The sequence below is a fragment of the Phyllobates terribilis genome, unplaced genomic scaffold (assembly GCF_046119375.1).
Source record: "Phyllobates terribilis strain yellow unplaced genomic scaffold, ASM4611937v1 Scaffold_2__4_contigs__length_985480577, whole genome shotgun sequence".
Taxonomy (NCBI): Eukaryota; Metazoa; Chordata; class Amphibia; order Anura; family Dendrobatidae; genus Phyllobates; species Phyllobates terribilis.
In genome coordinates, this window is record NW_027362762.1 from 972,933,590 (window position 1) to 972,953,130 (window position 19,541).

Consider the following 19,541-nt stretch of genomic DNA (forward strand, 5'->3'; position numbering starts at 1 on the left):
AGACTCCTACCTATGTTATACCCCTATATACTATAGAGCTCCGCTAACAGTATGGTACACCCAGGTCGATAGACTCCTACCTATGTTATACCCCTATATCCTATAGAGCTCTGCTAACAGTATGGTGTACCCAGGTCGATAGACTCCTACCTATGTTATACCCCTATATCCTATAGAGCTCTGCTAACAGTATGGTGCACCCAGGTCGATAGACTCCTACCTATGTTATACCCCTATATACTATAGAGCTCCGCTAACAGTATGGTGCACCCAGGTCGATAGACTCCTACCTATGTTATACCCCTATATACTATAGAGCTCTGCTAACAGTATGGTGCACCCAGGTCGATAGACTCCTACCTATGTTATACCCCTATATCCTATAGAGCTCTGCTAACAGTATGGTGCACCCAGGTCGATAGACTCCTACCTATGTTATACCCCTATATACTATAGAGCTCCGCTAACAGTATGGTGCACCCAGGTCGATAGACTCCTACCTATGTTATACCCCTATATCCTATAGAGCTCCGCTAACAGTATGGTGTACCCAGGTCGATAGACTCCTACCTATGTTATACCCCTATATCCTATAGAGCTCCGCTAACAGTATGGTGCACCCAGGTCGATAGACTCCTACCTATGTTATACCCCTATATACTATAGAGCTCCGCTAACAATATGGTGTACCCAGGTCGATAGACTCGTACCTATGTTATACCCCTATATCCTATAGAGCTCCGCTAATAGTATGGTGCACCCAGGTCGATAGACTCCTACCTATGTTATACCCCTATATACTATAGAGCTCCGCTAACAGTATGGTACACCCAGGTCGATAGACTCCTACCTATGTTATACCCCTATATACTATAGAGCTCCGCTAACAGTATGGTACACCCAGGTCGATAGACTCCTACCTATGTTATACCCCTATATACTATAGAGCTCTGCTGACAGTATGGTGCACCCAGGTCGATAGACTCCTACCTATGTTATACCCCTATATACTATAGAGCTCCGCTAACAGTATGGTGCACCCAGGTCGATAGACTCCTACCTATGTTATACCCCTATATACTATAGAGCTCTGCTAATAGTATGGTGTACCCAGGTCGATAGACTCCTACCTATGTTATACCCCTATATACTATAGAGCTCCGCTAACAGTATGGTGCACCCAGGTCGATAGACTCCTACCTATGTTATACCCCTATATACTATAGAGCTCCGCTAACAGTATGGTGCACCCAGGTCGATAGACTCCTACCTATGTTATACCCCTATATACTATAGAGCTCTGCTAACAGTATGGTACACCCAGGTCGATAGACTCCTACCTATGTTATACCCCTATATCCTATAGAGCTCCGCTAACAGTATGGTGCACCCAGGTCGATAGACTCCTACCTATGTTATACCCCTATATACTATAGAGCTCCGCTAACAGTATGGTACACCCAGGTCGATAGACTCCTACCTATGTTATACCCCTATATACTATAGAGCTCCGCTAACAGTATGGTGCACCCAGGTCGATAGACTCCTACCTATGTTATACCCCTATCTCCTATAGAGCTCTGCTAACAGTATGGTGCACCCAGGTCGATAGACTCCTACCTATGTTATACCCCTATATCCTATAGAGCTCTGCTAACAGTATGGTGCACCCAGGTCGATAGACTCCTACCTATGTTATACCCCTATATACTATAGAGCTCCGCTAACAGTATGGTACACCCAGGTCGATAGACTCCTACCTATGTTATACCCCTATATACTATAGAGCTCCGCTAACAGTATGGTGCACCCAGGTCGATAGACTCCTACCTATGTTATACCCCTATATCCTATAGAGCTCCGCTAACAGTATGGTGCACCCAGGTCGATAGACTCCTACCTATGTTATACACCTATATACTATAGAGCTCTGCTAACAGTATGGTGCACCCAGGTCGATAGACTCCTACCTATGTTATACCCCTATATACTATAGAGCTCCGCTAACAGTATGGTGCACCCAGGTCGATAGACTCCTACCTATGTTATACCCCTATATACTATAGAGCTCCGCTAACAGTATGGTACACCCAGGTCGATAGACTCCTACCTATGTTATACCCCTATATACTATAGAGCTCCGCTAACAGTATGGTACACCCAGGTCGATAGACTCCTACCTATGTTATACCCCTATATCCTATAGAGCTCCGCTAACAGTATGGTACACCCAGGTCGATAGACTCCTACCTATGTTATACCCCTATATCCTATAGAGCTCCACTAACAGTATGGTGCACCCAGGTCGATAGACTCCTACCTATGTTATACCCCTATATCCTATAGAGCTCCGCTAACAGTATGGTGCACCCAGGTCGATAGACTCCTACCTATGTTATACCCCTATATCCTATAGAGCTCTGCTAACAGTATGGTACACCCAGGTCGATAGACTCCTACCTATGTTATACCCCTATATCCTATAGAGCTCTGCTAACAGTATGGTACACCCAGGTCGATAGACTCCTACCTATGTTATACCCCTATATACTATAGAGCTCTGCTAACAGTATGGTACACCCAGGTCGATAGACTCCTACCTATGTTATACCCCTATATCCTATAGAGCTCCGCTAACAGTATGGTGCACCCAGGTCGATAGACTCCTACCTATGTTATACCCCTATATCCTATAGAGCTCCGCTAACAGTATGGTGCACCCAGGTCTATGAGTTACTCTGGTCTACGATGTATCCAGGAGGAGATCTGCACTTAGAAAGTCAGGAAAACGCTGGGGCCCCGGCTCCTCCTGCTCTGAACTTACTTCTTGCATAGTTTCTTTTACAGATACTGAACATGGCTGCAATGTCTGACATCCACAGACCCCACAGTTTTAGGACCTCTGGTATGGAAGGCAGAAACATTATCAGTGAGCCCTGGGCTGCACCGTCATCCACGCGAGGATGTTATCTGCCGAGTTCTCTTCTTCACATAATACTGTGCTGTTGTAGATAGATCCATCCCTCTCTCCTATATACTGTATATATATATTGTATATATATATATATGTACTTCTTGCTGCTGCAGATGGCACTGGGGACGTTATAGGTGTGCAATATACGGGGGTGGATATAGGACAAAGTACGGGGTCCATGTAGAGCGGCAGCCGGCCCTGGATACAGCCCTGCCTGTCATGTAAAGGGTTAATGCTCATAGCCTTGAAGTGACTGACTGGCCCGATCTCTAGGAATCCGGGTGGTTGGTGCAGATGTGCCCCCTCTCCGCCCGGCATGTTCCTCTTGGTGACAGCTGGCATTTTTATGGGTGACGCGTGATGACAGTTGTCAGCCCCTCCATACGGAGCGCGGTCCCTTGGATCAGACATTGGTGATTTATCGCATTTCTCATCGATCCCGGCAGGCGTGACCTGACACCGGGGTGATGGGAGGCAGCAGGCTGCGCGGGTATATATAGCCACATACGTGCTTCCTATAGAGGCATGTACTGTATGTACTAGGACTGTCAATCACCGCGCCAAAGACAAAATCACCAGCTGCCCAATCTCATGGGGGTGTCTGGGGGCAATTCTAAAAATATACTGACGCTTTAAGATGGATGCCATTTTTTTTTTATGGTGGTGGGGGGGCACATATTCTTTCTTAAGGGGTCTGATTCAAACATATACCCGTGCTTTAGGTGGATCTAGGAAAGGAACATAATTATCTTAAAGGGGACTGACCGTGAACAGCGCACCATGGAACGGATTCCCTTTGGCCATGATTGATCTGCGCCCTCCATGGGGCAGGATTGGCCTGATGATGACGATGAGGCAGAGCAGAGAACGTGCAAGAAGCGCTGGACCACCGAACCGTGAAGGGAGAATGGGAGTAACAAAGGGGGTTGATTAAAAAATTCCAGCCAGAGTACATTATATACAAGGGTAAATCCAAGATGGAGCAGCAGAAGGGATCATCAGAACCTCAATACAGACCCTGAACAAGCAGGACTGCAGGGAGATTCCAGCTCTGAAGCTGCAGATATTGGCACTTGTTCGGGTGATGGCACTTATGATTCATGGTGATGAAGAGTTTGGCTTGGAGTAATGTGGATGGCACTGGGAGTGTTTTTTTTTGGCACCTTTAGGGTCACTGTGGTTGGTACTTATTGGGGCATTTGGATGGCATGTGGTTGGCACTTACATGGGCATTTGGATGGCATGTGGTTGGCACTTACTGGGGCATTTGGATGGCATATGGTTGGCACTTTTTGGGGCATTTAGATGGCTTGTGGTTGGCACTTACTGGGGCTTTTGAATGGCATGTGGTTGGCACTTACTGGGGCTTTTGGATGGCATGTGGTTGGCACTTACTGGGGCTTTTGGATGGCATGTGGTTGGCACTTACTGGGGCTTTTGGATGGCATGTGGTTGGCACATACTGGGGCTTTTGGATGGCATGTGGTAGGCACTTATTTGGGAATTTGGATGGCATCCATTGGGCAGAGCATGACACACGTGGGATGATGCAGATTCCATTGGGGCATTGTGGTTGGCACTTATGGGGTCGCAATGCTGAGGCTTGAGGTATTCAGTTCTCTTTTGTGACACGCACGCATCATGTCCTATATTTGGTGGGGGGCTGTATCTGTTTTCCTATGACCTGTGTGGCCCTGAGCTCAGCCCCGGGCCCCTCCTGTCTTCCCGGCAGGGTCTCCCATAACATGGCCATGTTGGGCTCCATGCTTGCAGATGATTTATGGCCGGACCCTCCTCACCTCCCCGGGCTCGTGTCCTTCCTCCTCTCCATCCTCTTTATTTTTCTTGCACATTAATTCCCTAAATCCGGTTAGTGTTGTTTGCAGAGCGGCTGGCGATGACTGCGGCGGTTTCTATGAAGGTCTCTGGTGGTCGCGAGCAGGTAGGACATTCTGTAAAATAAAAGGATCCCAGACGCCCTGAAGATGTCACCCATGAATGAGGCCGTGGGCTGCGTCTGAGCCCATCCTTACACGGGCAGCGGCGTCCATGTTTAATGACCGCGGGCTGGCGGCGCGCCACACCACACGTCTCTCCCCGCCGCGCTCTTATTTATTTTTTTGAAAATGGAAACTTGTTAATCTCTCGGAGCTTTGAATGGAGTTTCTGTCGGACTGAAATGAAAATATTTGCCGGAGTCTGCCGGGGAAAACAGGAATGTGCGTCTGTCAGGAATGATTTACGTGTAACGAAGGGCAGAATGAACGGCTGGGGGCGGGGGGGTCGTTAAATCCATCGGTGAAGGTGTTAATAATAAAAAAGAAACCTTCTCCGGAAAACAGAGATTGAGCCGCCCGGCCGCAGCCGCCCCATGAATGGAGTGTGATGGGACGCCGCGCCTCACACCCGGTTTAACACCCCGCCACCATTGTCATCTTGACGTCATGGATTTACAGATCTGTCTCCAGTCTGAAAAAAAAATTGTAAAAAAATTCCAAAAGATTAAAATGTAAATGATTGAGGGGGAAGATGTTTTTCTGCGCACAGTTGACTTTCGAACGCTCACAAGAGCAGCCAGCCAATAGCAGAACATGGTGCACTTAAAGGAGCACTCCACAGTGTTCAGCCTTGTGCACCTGAGGGGGCGGAGCACAGCATGGACGTCCTCAATGACCTCTTGTGTCACGCTCCGCCCCCTCAGGGGTCACACAATGTATCGCTAATATTACTATTGGTAAAATGGGGATTATACAGTCCCGCCCCTGAGGAACAGCCCAACCCAGATGCCGACACCCACTGTGGTGCGGGTTACACTTAAAGTCTTTTCAGCCCAGGACATGCCGACATTTACTCACTTTGGGGCTGTTGGTCACTACGACTTTTTACACCTGAGTTTAGGACAGAGAATATTTATGATAGTAACAGAATATACGTGATAAATCTATGCAATGGAAAGGGAATCTTACTCCTACTGTAGTCTAACTTGTGTGTATCACATAATTAATGGTATGTTATATCTTTACAGCAGCCAGAGCTCATTTTGTCTTACACAGAGTTCCAAATCCTCAGCACAGCCTTACAGGATAAAACTCTCACTACCCGCAGTCACCACTAGAGGGAGCTCGCTGTGGACATTACTTGTACTGAATCCACTAATAACACCGTCTGCAGTGAACGCGCTCTAGAGCTCTGTATCAGAAAAATGAGCCTCCAACTGCAAAGAAGATATATTAAGAAATTAACCAGCAAAGGAGAGCGGCGAGACAGAGGAGCGAAGAAATAGGTGAGCAGCAAGACAGGAGAGCGGAGAGACAGGAGAGTGGTGAGACAGGAGAGTGGTGAGACAGGAGAGTGGTGAGACAGGAGAGTGGTGAGACAGGAGAGTGGACAGACAGGAGAGTGGTGAGACAGGAGAGTGGTGAGACAGGAGAGTGGCCAGACAGGAGAGTGGTGAGACAGGAGAGTGGTGAGACAGGAGAGCCACGAGACAGGACAGCGACGAGACAGGAGAGCGGAGAGACAGGAGAGTGGCGAGACAGGAGAGTGGCCAGACAGGAGAGTGGTGAGACAGGAGAGTGGTGAGACAGGAGAGTGGCCAGACAGGAGAGTGGCCAGACAGGAGAGTGGTGAGACAGGAGAGTGGTGAGACAGGAGAGCCACGAGACAGGACAGCGACGAGACAGGAGAGCGGAGAGACAGGAGAGTGGTCAGACAGGAGAGTGGTCAGACAGGAGAATGGTGAGACAGGAGAGCGACGAGACAGGAGAGTGGTGAGACAGGAGAGCGACGAGACAGGAGAGCGACGAGACAGGAGAGTGACGAGACAGGAGAGCGACGAGACAGGAGAGCGACGAGACAGGAGAGCGGAGAGACAGGAGAGGGACGAGACAGGAGAGCGGTGAGACAGGAGAGTGGCGAGATAGGAGAGCGGCGAGACAGAGGAGCGAAGAAATAGGTGAGCAGCAAGACAAGAGAGCGGAGAGACAGGAGAGTGGCCAGACAGGACAGTGGAGAGACAGGAGAGTGGTCAGACAGGAGAGCGGAGAGACAGGAGAGCGACGAGACAGGAGAGCGACGAGACAGGAGAGTGGAGAGACAGGAGAGTGGTCAGACAGGAGAGCGGAGAGACAGGAGAGCGGCGAGACAGGAGAGCGGTGAGACAGAGAGTGGCCAGACAGGAGAGTGGCCAGACAGGAGAGTGGTGAGACAGGAGAGCGACGAGACAGGAGAGCGACGAGACAGGAGAGCGGAGAGACAGGAGAGTGGTCAGACAGGAGAGCGGAGAGACAGGAGAGCAGTGAGACAGGAGAGCGGCGAGACAGGAGAGCAAAGAAATAGGTGAGCAGCGAGACAGGATAGCGGAGAGACAGGAGAGTGGCCAGACAGGAGAGCGGTGAGACAGGTGAGTAGCGAGATAGGAGAGCGGAGAGACAGGAGAACGACCAGACAGGAGAGCAGAGAGACAGGAGAGTGGCCAGAAAGGAGAACGTCCAGAAAGGAGAGCATGCAGACAGGAGAGCGACGAGAGAGAGGAAAGCGACGAGGCAGGAGAGCGGAGATACAGAAGAGCGGTGAGACAGGAGAGCGGCCAGACAGGAGAGCGGCCAGACAGGAGAGAGGACAGACAGGACTGTGGCCAGACAGGAGAGTGGCCAGACAGTAGAGTGGTGAGACAGGAGAGCGACGAGAAAGGTGAGCGGAGAGACAGGAGAGTGGAGAGACAGGAGAGCGGTGAGACAGGAGAGCGGAGAGACAGGAGAGCAGCCAGACAGGACAGCGGAGAGACAGGAGAGTGGCCAGACAGGAGAGCGGCCAGACAGGAGAGCGGCGAGACAGGAGAGCGGCGAGACAGGAGAGCGGCCGGACAGGAGAGCGGCCGGACAGGAGAGCGGCGAGACAGGAAAGCAGCGAGACAGGAGAGCGGCGAGACAGGAAAGCAGCGAGACAGGAGAGCGGCGAGACAGGAGAACGGCCAGACAGGAAAGCGGCGAGACAGAGAGCGGCTAGACAGGAGAGTGGAGAGACATGAGAGCATGCAAAGAGGAAAGTGGAGAGACAGGAGAGCGGCGAGACAGGAGAATGGCCAGACAGGAAAGCGGCGAGACAGAGAGCGGCTGGACAGGAGAGCGGCGAAACAGGAGAGCGCCCGGACAGGAGGGTGGCGAGACAGGAGAACGGTGAGACAGGAGAGCGGAAGGACAGGAGAGTGGTGACATGAGAGAGCGGCCAGACAGGAGAGCGGCGAGACAGGAGAGCGGCGAGACAAGAGAGCGGCAAAACAGGAGAATGGTGAGACAGGAGAGTGGAGAGACAGGAGAGCAACCAGACAGGAGAGTGGAGACAGAAGAGCGCGAAACAGGAGAGCAGAGAGACAGGAGAGCGGCGAGAAAGGAGAGCTGCGAGACAGGAGAGTGGAGAGACAGGAGAGCGGCGAGACAGGTGAGCAGCGAGACAGGACAGTGGCCAGAAAGGAGAACGTCCAGAAAGGAGAGCATGCAGACAGGAGAGAGACGAGAGAGAGGAAAGCGACGAGGCAGGAGAGCGGAGATACAGAAGAGCGGTGAGACAGGAGAGCGGCCAGACAGGAGAGCGGCCAGACAGGACTGTGGCCAGACAGGAGAGTGGCCAGACAGTAGAGTGGTGAGACAGGAGAGCGACGAGAAAGGTGAGCGGAGAGACAGGAGAGTGGAGAGACAGGAGAGCGGTGAGACAGGAGAGCGGAGAGACAGGAGAGCAGCCAGACAGGACAGCGGAGAGACAGGAGAGTGGCCAGACAGGAGAGTGGCCAGACAGGAGTGCGGCGAGACAGGAGAGCGGCCGGACAGGAGAGCGGCCGGACAGGAGAGCGGCCGGACAGGAGAGCGGCGAGACAGGAAAGCAGCGAGACAGGAGAGCGGCGAGACAGGAGAACGGCCAGACAGGAAAGCGGCGAGACAGAGAGCGACTAGACAGGAGAGTGGAGAGACATGAGAGCATGCAAAGAGGAAAGTGGAGAGACAGGAGAGCGGCGAGACAGGAGAATGGCCAGACAGGAAAGCGGCGAGACAGAGAGCGGCTGGACAGGAGAGCGGCGAAACAGGAGAGCGCCCGGACAGGAGGGTGGCAAGACAGGAGAACGGTGAGACAGGAGAGCGGAAGGACAGGAGAGTGGTGACATGAGAGAGCGGCCAGACAGGAGAGCGGCGAGACAGGAGAGCGGCGAGACAAGAGAGCGGCAAAACAGGAGAATGGTGAGACAGGAGAGTGGAGAGACAGGAGAGCAACCAGACAGGAGAGTGGAGACAGAAGAGCGCGAAACAGGAGAGCAGAGAGACAGGAGAGCGGCGAGAAAGGAGAGCTGCGAGACAGGAGAGTGGAGAGACAGGAGAGCGGCGAGACAGGTGAGCAGCGAGACAGGAGAGCGGCGAGACAGGACAGCGGCAAGACAGATGAGCGGACAGATAGAAGAGCAGAGAGACAGGAGAGCGGCAAGACAGGAGAGCAGAGAGACAAGAGAGCGGCAGGAGAGACAGGAGAACGGAGAGATAGGAGAATGGAGAGACAGGAGAGTGGCCAGGCAGGAGGGCAGCCAGACGGTAGAGCGGTCAGTCGGGTGAGCGGAGAGACAGGAGAGCAGAGAGACTGGAGAGCGGAGAGACAGGAGAGCGGCAAGACAGGAGAGTGGCCAGGCAGGAGAGCGGAGAGGCAGGATAGCGGCGAGACAGGTGAGCGGCGAGACAGGAGAAACAGGAGAGCAGCGAGACAGGAGAGCGGCGAGACAGGAGAGCGGCCAGACAGGAGAGCGGCCAGACAGGAGAGCGGCCAGACAGGAGAGCGGCCAGACAGGTGAGCGGTGAGTCAGGAGACAGGAGAGTGGAGAGACAGGAGAGAGGCCAGACAGGAGAGCAGCCAGACAGGAGATCGGCTGGACAGGAGAGCGGCCAGACAGGTGAGCGGCGAGACAGGAAAGTGAGGGGGAGAGGGGAGCGAAGAGTCAGGAGAGTGGTGAGACAGGAGAGGGGCCAGACAGTAGAGCAGCCAGACAGTAGAGCGGAGAGATAGAAGAGCGGAGAGACAGGAGAGCGGTGAGACAGGAGAGCGGCCGGACAGTAGAGTGGTGAGACAGGAGAGCGGTGAGACAGGAGAGCGACGAGAAAGGTGAGCGGAGAGACAGGAGAGTGGAGAGACAGGAGAGCGGTGAGACAGGAGAGCGGAGAGACAGGAGAGCAGCCAGACAGGACAGCGGAGAGACAGGAGAGTGGCCAGACAGGAGAGCGGCCAGACAGGAGTGCGGCGAGACAGAAGAGCGGCCAGACAGGAGAGCGGCCGGACAAGAGAGCGGCCGGACAGGAGAGCGGCGAGACAGGAAAGCGGCGAGACAGGAGAGCGGCGAGACAGGAGAACGGCCAGACAGGAGAACGGCCAGACAGGAAAGCGGCGAGACAGAGAGCGGCTAGACAGGAGAGTGGAGAGACATGAGAGCATACAAAGAGGAAAGTGGAGAGACAGGAGAGCGGCGAGACAGGAGAATGGCCAGACAGGAAAGCGGCGAGACAGAGAGCAGCTGGATAGGAGAGCGGCGAAACAGGAGAGCGCCCGGACAGGAGGGTGGCGAGACAGGAGAACGGTGAGACAGGAGAGCGGCGAGACAAGAGAGCGGCGAGACAAGAGAGCGGCAAAACAGGAGAATGGTGAGACAGGAGAGTGGAGAGACAGGAGAGCAACCAGACAGGAGAGTGGAGACAGAAGAGCGCGAAACAGGAGAGCAGAGAGACAGGAGAGCGGCGTGAAAGGAGAGCTGCGAGACAGGAGAGTGGAGAGACAGGAGAGCGGCGAGACAGGTGAGCAGCGAGACAGGAGAGTGGCGAGACAGGACAGCAGCAAGACAGATGAGCGGACAGATAGAAGAGCAGAGAGACAGGAGAGCGGCAAGACAGGAGAGTGGCAAGACAGGAGAGCAGAGAGACAAGAGAGCGGCAGGAGAGACAGGAGAACGGAGAGATAGGAGAACGGAGAGACAGGAGAGTGGCCAGGCAGGAGAGCAGCCAGACGGTAGAGCGGTCAGTCGGGTGAGCGGAGAGACAGGAGAGCAGAGAGACTGGAGAGCGGAGAGACACGAGAGCGGCAAGACAGGAGAGTGGCCAGGCAGGAGAGCGGAGAGGCAGGATAGCGGCGAGACAGGTGAGCGGCGAGACAGGAGAAACAGGAGAGCAGCGAGACAGGAGAGCGGCGAGACAGGAGAGCAGCAAGACAGGAGAGAGGAGAGACAGGAGAGCGGCCAGACAGGAGAGCGGCCAGACAGGTGAGCGGTGAGTCAGGAGACAGGAGAGTGGAGAGACAGGAGAGAGGCCAGACAGGAGAGCAGCCAGACAGGAGATCGGCTGGACAGGAGAGCGGCCAGACAGGTGAGCGGCGAGACAGGAAAGTGAGGGGGAGAGGGGAGCGAAGAGTCAGGAGAGTGGTGAGACAGGAGAGGGGCCAGACAGTAGAGCAGCCAGACAGTAGAGCGGAGAGATAGAAGAGCGGAGAGACAGGAGAGCGGTGAGACAGGAGAGCGGCCGGACAGTAGAGCAGCCAGACAGTAGAGCGGAGAGATAGAAGAGCGGAGAGACAGGAGAGCGGTGAGACAGGAGAGCGGCCGGACAGTAGAGCAGCCAGACAGTAGAGCGGAGAGATAGAAGAGCGGAGAGACAGGAGAGCGGTGAGACAGGAGAGCGGCCGGACAGGAGAGCGATGAGACTGGTGATCGGAGAGACAGGAGAGCGGAGAGACAGGAGAATGGCGAGACAGGAAAGCGGCGTCACAGGAAAGCGGAGAGACAGGAGAGCGGAGAGACAGGACAGCGGCAAGACAGGTGAGTGGCCAGACAGTAGAGCGGCGAGACAGGAGAGTGGAGAGATAGGAGAGCAACCAGACTGGAGAGTGGCGAGACAGGAGAGCGGCGAGACAGGAGAGCGGCGAGACAGGAGAGCGGCGAGACAGGAGAGAGGCGAGACAGGAGAGCGGTGAGATAAGACAACGGCAAGACAGGAGAGCAGTCAGACAGGAGAGCAGAGAAACAGGAGAGCGGCAAGACAGGAGAGCAGAGAGGCAAGAGAGCAGCCAGACAGGAGAGCGGAGAGACAAACGAGCAGCGAGACAGGAGAGCGGAGAGACAGGAGAGCAGCCAGACAGGAGAGCGGCCAGACAGGTGAGCTGCGAGACAGGAGAGTGGAGAGTCAGGAGAGCAACCAGAGTGGAGAGACAGGAGAGCGGAGAGACAGGAGAGCGGAGAGACAGGAGAGCGGCGAGACAATGAGCGGCGAGACAGGAGAGTGGAGAGACAGGAGAGAGGAGAAACAGAAGAGTGGCCAGACAGGAGAGCGACGACACAGGAGAGCGGAGAGACAGGAGAGCGGCGAGATAAGACAGCAGCAAGACAGGTGAGCGGCCAGACAGGAGAGTGGAGAGACAGGAGAGTGGTCAGACAGCAGAGCGGCCATACAGGAGAGCAGCGAGACAGGTGAGTGGCAAGACAGGAGAGCGATGAGACAGAAGAATGGCGAGACAGTAGAGTGGCCAGACAGTAGAGCGGAGAGACAGGAGTGTGGAGAGACAGGAGAGTGGTGAGACAGGAGAACGGCCGGACAGGAGAGCGATGAGATAGGTGAGCGGAGAGACAGGTGAGCGGAGAGACAGGAGAGCGTCGAGAAAGGAAAGCGGAGAAACAGGAGAGCGGAGAGACAGAGAGCGGCGAGACAGGAGAGCGGAGAGACAGGAGAGCGGCGAGACAGGAGAGCGGAGAGACAGGAGAGTGGCCAGACAGGTGAGTGGAGAGACAGGAGAGCAGAGAGACAGGAGAGCAGCGAGACAGGAGAGCAGCGAGACAGAAGAGCGGAGAGACAGGAGAGCGGAAAGACAGGAGAGCGGAGAGAAAGGAGAGCAGAGAGACAGGAGAGCAGCCAGACAGGAGAGCAGAGAGAGAAACGAGCAGCCAGACAGGAGAGCGGAGAGACAGGAGAGCAGCAAGACAGGAGAGGGGAGAGACAGGAGAGGGGAGAGACAGGAGAGGGGAGAGACAGGAGAGCAGAGAGACAGGAGAGCGGAGAGACAGGAGAGCAGAGAGACAGGAGAGCAGAGAGACAGGAGAGCGGAGAGACAGGAGAGCGGAGAGACAGGAGAGCGGCGAGATAGGAGAGCGGCGAGATAGGAGAGCGGCGAGACAGGAGAGTGGAGAGACAGGAAAGCGGAGAGACAGGAAAGCGGAGAGACAGGAGAGCGGAGAGACAGGAGAGCGGAGAGACAGGAGAGCGGCGAAATAGGAGAGCGGCGAGATAGGAGAGTGGAGAGACAGGAGAGCGGAGAGACAGGAGAGCGGAGAGACAGGAGAGCGGAGAGACAGGAGAGCGGAGAGACAGGAAAGCGGAGAGACAGGAGAGCGGCGAGATAGGAGAGCGTAGAGACAGGAGAGCGTAGAGACAGGAGAGCGGAGAGACAGGAGAGCGGAGAGACAGGAGAGCGGAGAGACAGGAGAGCGTAGAGACAGGAGAGCGTAGAGACAGGAGAGCGTAGAGACAGGAGAGCGGAGAGACAGGAGAGCGGAGAGACAGGAGAGCGTAGAGACAGGAGAGCGGCGAGATAGGAGAGCGGCGAGATAGGAGAGCGGCGAGACAGGAGAGTGGAGAGACAGGAAAGCGGAGAGACAGGAGAGCGGAGAAACAGGAGAGCAGCCAGACAGGACAGCGGAGAGACAGGAGAGCGGAGAGACAGGAGAGCGTAGAGACAGGAGAGCGGAGAGACAGAAGAGCGGAGAGACAGGAGAGCGGAGAGACAGGAGATTGGAGACACAGGAGAGCGGAGAGACAGGAGAGCGGCCCGACAGGAGAGCGGCGAGACAGGAGAGCGGCCCGACAGGAGAGCGGCCCGACAGGAGAGCGGAGAGACAGGAGAGCGGCCCGACAGGAGAGCGGAGAGACAGGAGAGCGGCGAGACAGGAGAGCGGAGAGACAGGAGAGTGGCCAGACAGGTGAGTGGAGAGACAGGAGAGCAGAGAGACAGGAGAGCAGCGAGACAGGTGAGCGGCCAGACAGAAGAGCGGAGAGACAGGAGAGCGGAAAGACAGGAGAGCGGAGAGAAAGGAGAGCAGAGAGACAGGAGAGCAGCCAGACAGGAGAGCAGAGAGAGAAACGAGCAGCCAGACAGGAGAGCGGAGAGACAGGAGAGCAGCAAGACAGGAGAGGGGAGAGACAGGAGAACAGCCAGACAGGAAAGCGGCCAGACAGGAGAGCGGCCAGACAGGTGAGCGGCGAGACAGGAGAGTGGAGAGACAGGAGAGCAACCAGACTGGAGAGTGGAGAGACAGGAGAGCGGTGAGACAGAAGAGAGGAGAGACAGGAGAGCAGAGAGACAAGAGAGCAGAGAGACAGGAGAGCGGAGAGACAGGAGAGCGGCGAGACAGGTGAGCGGCGAGACAGGAGAGCGGCGAGACAAGACAGCGGCAAGACAGGTGAGCGGCCAGACAGGAGAGCAGAGAGACAAGAGAGCAGCTAGACAGGAGAGAGGAGAGACAGATGAGCAGTGAGACAGGAGAGCAGAGAGACAGGAGAGCTGCCAGACAGGAGAGCGGCCAGACAGGAGAGCGGCCAGACAGGTGAGCGGCGAGCCAGGAGAGTGGAGAGACAGGAGAGCGGCCAGACAGGAGAGCGGCCAGACAGGAGAGCGTAGAGACAGGAGAGCAGCGAGACAGGTCAGCGGCGAGACAGGTGAGTGGCGAGGCAGGAGAGCGGCAAGACAGGAGAGCAGAGAGACAGGAGAGCGGCGAGACAGGAGAGCGGTGAGACAGGAGAGTGGAGAGACAGGAGAGCGGAGAGACAGGAGAGCGACCAGACAGGAGAGCGACCAGAGAGGAGAGCGGAGAGACCAGAGAGCGGAGAGACAGGAGAGCAGCAAGACAGGAGAGCGGCAAGACAGGAGAGTGGAGAGACAGGAGAGTGGAGAGACAGGAGAGTGGCCAGACAGGATAGCGGAGAGACAGGAGAGCGGCGAGACAGGTGAGCGGTGAGACAAGACAGCGGCAAGACAGGTGAGCGGCCAGACAGGAGAGCGGCGAGACAGGAGAGTGGAGAGACAGGAGAGTGGAGAGACAGGAGAGCGGAGAGACGGGAGAGCGGAAAGACAGGAGAGCAGAGAGTCAGGAGAGCGGAGAGACAGGAGAGCAGCCAGATAGGAGAGCAGAGAGACAGGAGAGCTGCGAGACAGGTGAGCGGCGAGACAGGTGAGCGACGAGACAGGTGAGCGGCGAGACTGGAGAGCGGCGAGACTGGAGAGCGGCGAGACAGGAGAGTGGAGAGACAGGAGAGCGGAGAAACAGGAGAGCAGCTAGACAGGAGAGCGACGAGACAGGAGAGCGGAGAGACCAGAGAGCGGAGAGACAGGAGAGTGGCAAGACAGGAGAGCGGCAAGACAGGAAAGCGGAGAGACAGGAGATTGGAGAGACAGTAGAGCGGCCAGACAGGAGAGCGGAGAAACAGGTGAGCGGCGAGACAAGACAGCGGCGAGACAGGTGAGCGGCCAGACAGGAGAGCGTAGAGACAGGAGAGCGGCGAGACAGGAGAGTGGAGTGACAGGACAGTGGCCAGACAGGAGAGCGGCCATACAGGACAGTGGCGAGACAGGTGAGCGGTGAGACAGGAGAGTGGAGAGACAGGAGAGTGGAGAGACAGGAGAGCGGAGAGTCAGGAGAGCGGAGAGATAGGAGAGTGGCGAGACAGGAAAGTGGGGAGACAGGAGAGCGACGAGACAGGTGAGCGGCCAGACAGGAGAGTGGACAGGAGAGTGGCCAGACAGGAGAGTGGAGAGACAGGAGAGTGGAGAGATAGGAGAGCGGAAAGACAGGAGAGCGGAGAGTCAGGAGAGCGAAGAGACAGGAGAGTGGCCAGATAGGAGAGTGGCGAGACAGGAAAGTGGGGAGACAGGAAAGCGACGAGACAGGTGAGCGGCCAGACAGGAGAGCGTAGAGACAGGAGAGCGGCCAGACAGGAGAGTGGACAGGAGAGTGGCCATACAGGACAATGGTGAGACAGGAGAGCGGAGAGACAGGAGAGCGGAGAGTCAGGAGAGCGAAGAGACAGGAGAGTGGCCAGATAGGAGAGTGGCGAGACAGGAAAGTGGGGAGACAGGAGAGCGACGAGACAGGTGAGCGGCCAGACAGGAGAGCGTAGAGACAGGAGAGCGGCCAGACAGGAGAGTGGACAGGAGAGTGGCCATACAGGACAGTGGTGAGACAGGAGAGCGGAGAGACAGGAGAGCAGAGAGTCAGGAGAGGGGAGAGACAGGAGAGCGGAGAGACAGGAGAGCGGAGAGACAGGAGAGCGGCAAGACAGGTGAGCGGCCAGACAGGAGAGCAGAGAGTCAGGAGAGGGGAGAGACAGGAGAGCGGAGAGACAGGAGAGCGGAGAGACAGGAGAGCGGCAAGACAGGTGAGCGGCCAGACAGGAGAGCAGAGAGTCAGGAGAGCGGAGAGACAGGAGAGCGGCAAGACAGGTGAGCGGCCAGACAGGAGAGCAGAGAGACAGGTGAGCGGCGAGACAGGTGAGCGGCCAGATAGGAGAGCGGCGAGACAGGAGAGTTGTGAGACAGGCGAGCGACGAGACAGGTGAGCGGCCAGACAGGAGAGTGGCCATACAGGACAGTGGCGAGACAGGAGAGCGGAGAGACAGGTGAGCAATGAGACAGGAGAGCAGAGAGACAGGAGAGGGATGAGACAAGAGAGCGGCGAGATAGGAGAGTGGAGAGACAGGAGAGCGGAGAGACAGGAGAGCGGCGAGACAGGAGAGCGGAGAGACAGGAGAGCGGCGAGATAGGAGAGCGGAGAGACAGGAGAGTGGAGAGACAGGAGAGCGGAGAGACAGGAGAGCGACGAGATAGGAGAGCGGCGAGACAGGAGAGTGGAGAGACAGGAAAGCGGAGAGACAGGAGAGCGGAGAGACAGGAGAGCGGAGAGACAGGAGAGCGGAGAGACAGGAGAGCGGTGAGGATTAGTTCTCTCTTTTTCTTTACACGCTCTTTTATGTTTCTTATGTTCTAGAAAGTTTTGTTTCACTTTTATACATTTATTTTTTATGATGTTTTCTCCATATTATTCTTGTTTTTCTTCATCATTTTCAGACCTTTAGATACTTACGTTTATTTGTGTCATTTACGTAGAATATTCGGATGATGTCGCCTCTTAATCTGCAGTAAATATGGCAGAAAATTTGTGTTTTACATTTGGCTTATTTTTACGTTACATATTATGTTTTATGTTATTTTTAACGACTCGTCACCAATGGGTTAACCGAACTCTCGTCCCATTAAAAACCCATGTAAATGAGGCGCCGGGGCGCACACCCCTCATGGCGGCTGCGTCCCCCCCACCCGCTCCCAGAAAGAGTAGTTGAGAAGGGAAAAAGTAATGCCCATTAAAGCGGTTCTTGGAAGGGATATTGCACGTCCTTGCGAGCCGGGATTTATTACCTGTGTGGAGAAATGGCGAAGCCAAAAGGAAATTACTGCCTCTCTCTGCAGCTCGGGGCAAAATACACAATTGTTAAAGTGAAATATTATCATTTTCCTAAGCCGGCTGCTTTTATTGAGACCTTTAAAGGTGGGATGTTAAACCCGAGCGGCGGCCAATCTCCGACATCAGGGAGGGGATTGTGCTCCGGACAAATTACTCGGCCGCCGCTGGTACGACATGACGAAACGCCAGGACAAGTCGGGGGCGGATACAGAGACCCCAAAGTTCCCCGAGCCAGATGGGATTGAGTGGTCTGCTTGGAATAGATGACAGATATTTGTACCCACAATGACTTCTAATATATCTGTAACATTCAGGCTTCTGGGATCAAACACTGAAGGGAAAGTCTCATCAGACATGACGCCTGCCCCCTGCCCTAGATCAGGGTAGTATCATCAATGGATGCTGTCACAATCTGTATGAAAGATAAGAAGGAGAAATCCTGCAATTTTCACACTGACCACTGGGGCTGCTCTAGAGTCTAGGAAACAACACTTGCACATTAGTAGCAACAAACAGACTCCAACCCCAGAACAGGAGCATCTAATGAACGTGTGCAAAGGTCATTGTGAAGGAAGGAGGCAGAGGTGAGATGTGATATTACCTACTGTGAGTGGTGGAGCATGTGTCCTCCTACCTGCAAACTCCTCTGTCTTCCTGCTTCAGACTCCTCTGTCCGCTTCCTTCCTCAGAATCTTCTGTCTGCCTCCTTCAGACTCCTCTGTCCTCCTCCATCCAGACTCTTCTGTCCTCCTCCCTCCAGACTCCTCTGTCCTCCCCCTCAGACTACTCTGTCCTCCTCCCTCAGACTCCTCTGTCCTCCTCCCCCCAGACTCCTCTGTCCTCCTCCCTCCAGACTCCTCTGTCCTCCTCCCTCAGACTCCTCTGTCCTCCTCCCTCCAGACTCCTCTGTCCTCCTCCCTCCAGACTCCTCTGTCCTCCTCCCTCCAGACTCCTCTGTCATCCTCCCTCCAGACTCCTCTGTCATCCTCCCTCCAGACTCCTCTGTCCTGCTCCCTCCAGACTCCTCTGTCCTCCTCCCTCAGACTCCTCTGTCCTGCTCCCTCCAGACTCCTCTGTCCTCCTCCCTCAGACTCCTCTGTCCTCCTCCCTCCAGACTCCTCTGTCCTCCTCCCTCCAGACTCCTCTGTTCTGCTCCCTCCAGACTCCTCTGTCCTCCTCCCTCCAGACTCCTCTGTCCTCCTCCCTCCAGACTCCTCTGTCCTCCCCCTCAGACTACTCTGTCCTCCTCCCTCAGACTCCTCTGTCCTCCTCCCTCCAGACTCCTCTGTCCTCCTCCCTCCAGACTCCTCTGTCCTCCTCCCTCCAGACTCCTCTGTCCTCCTCCCTCCAGACTCCTCTGTCCTCCTCCCTCCAGACTCCTCTGTCCTCCTCCCTCCAGACTCCTCTGTCCTGCTCCCTCCAGACTCCTCTGTCCTGCTCCCTCCAGACTCCTCTGTCCTCCTCCCTCCAGACTCCTCTGTCCTCCTCCCTCCAGACTCCTCTGTCCGTCTCCTTCCTCAGACTCTTCTGTCTGCCTCCTCCAGACTCCTCTGTCCTCCTCCCTCCAGACTCCTCTGTCCTCCTCCCTCCAGACTCCTCTGTCCTCCTCCCTCAGACTCCTCTGTCCTCCTCCCTCCAGACTTCTCTGTCCTCCTCCATCCAGACTCCTCTGTCCTCCTCCATCCAGACTCCTCTGTCCTCCTCCCTCCAGACTCCTCTGTCCACCTCCTTCCTCAGAATCTTCTGTCTGCCTCCCTCCAGACTCCTCTGTCCTCCTCCCTCCAGACTTCTCTGTCCTCCTCCTTCCAGACTCCTCTGTCCACCCCCTTCCTCAGACTCTTCTGTCTGCCTCCTCCAGACTCCTCTGTCCTCCTCCCTCCAGACTCCTCTGTCCTCTTCCCTCAGACTCCTCTGTCCTCTTCCCTCAGACTCCTCTGTCCTCTTCCCTCCAGACTCCTCTGTCCTCTTCCCTCCAGACTCCTCTGTCCTCTTCCCTCCAGACTCCTCTGTCCTCTTCCCTCCAGACTCCTCTGTCCTCCTCCCTCAGAC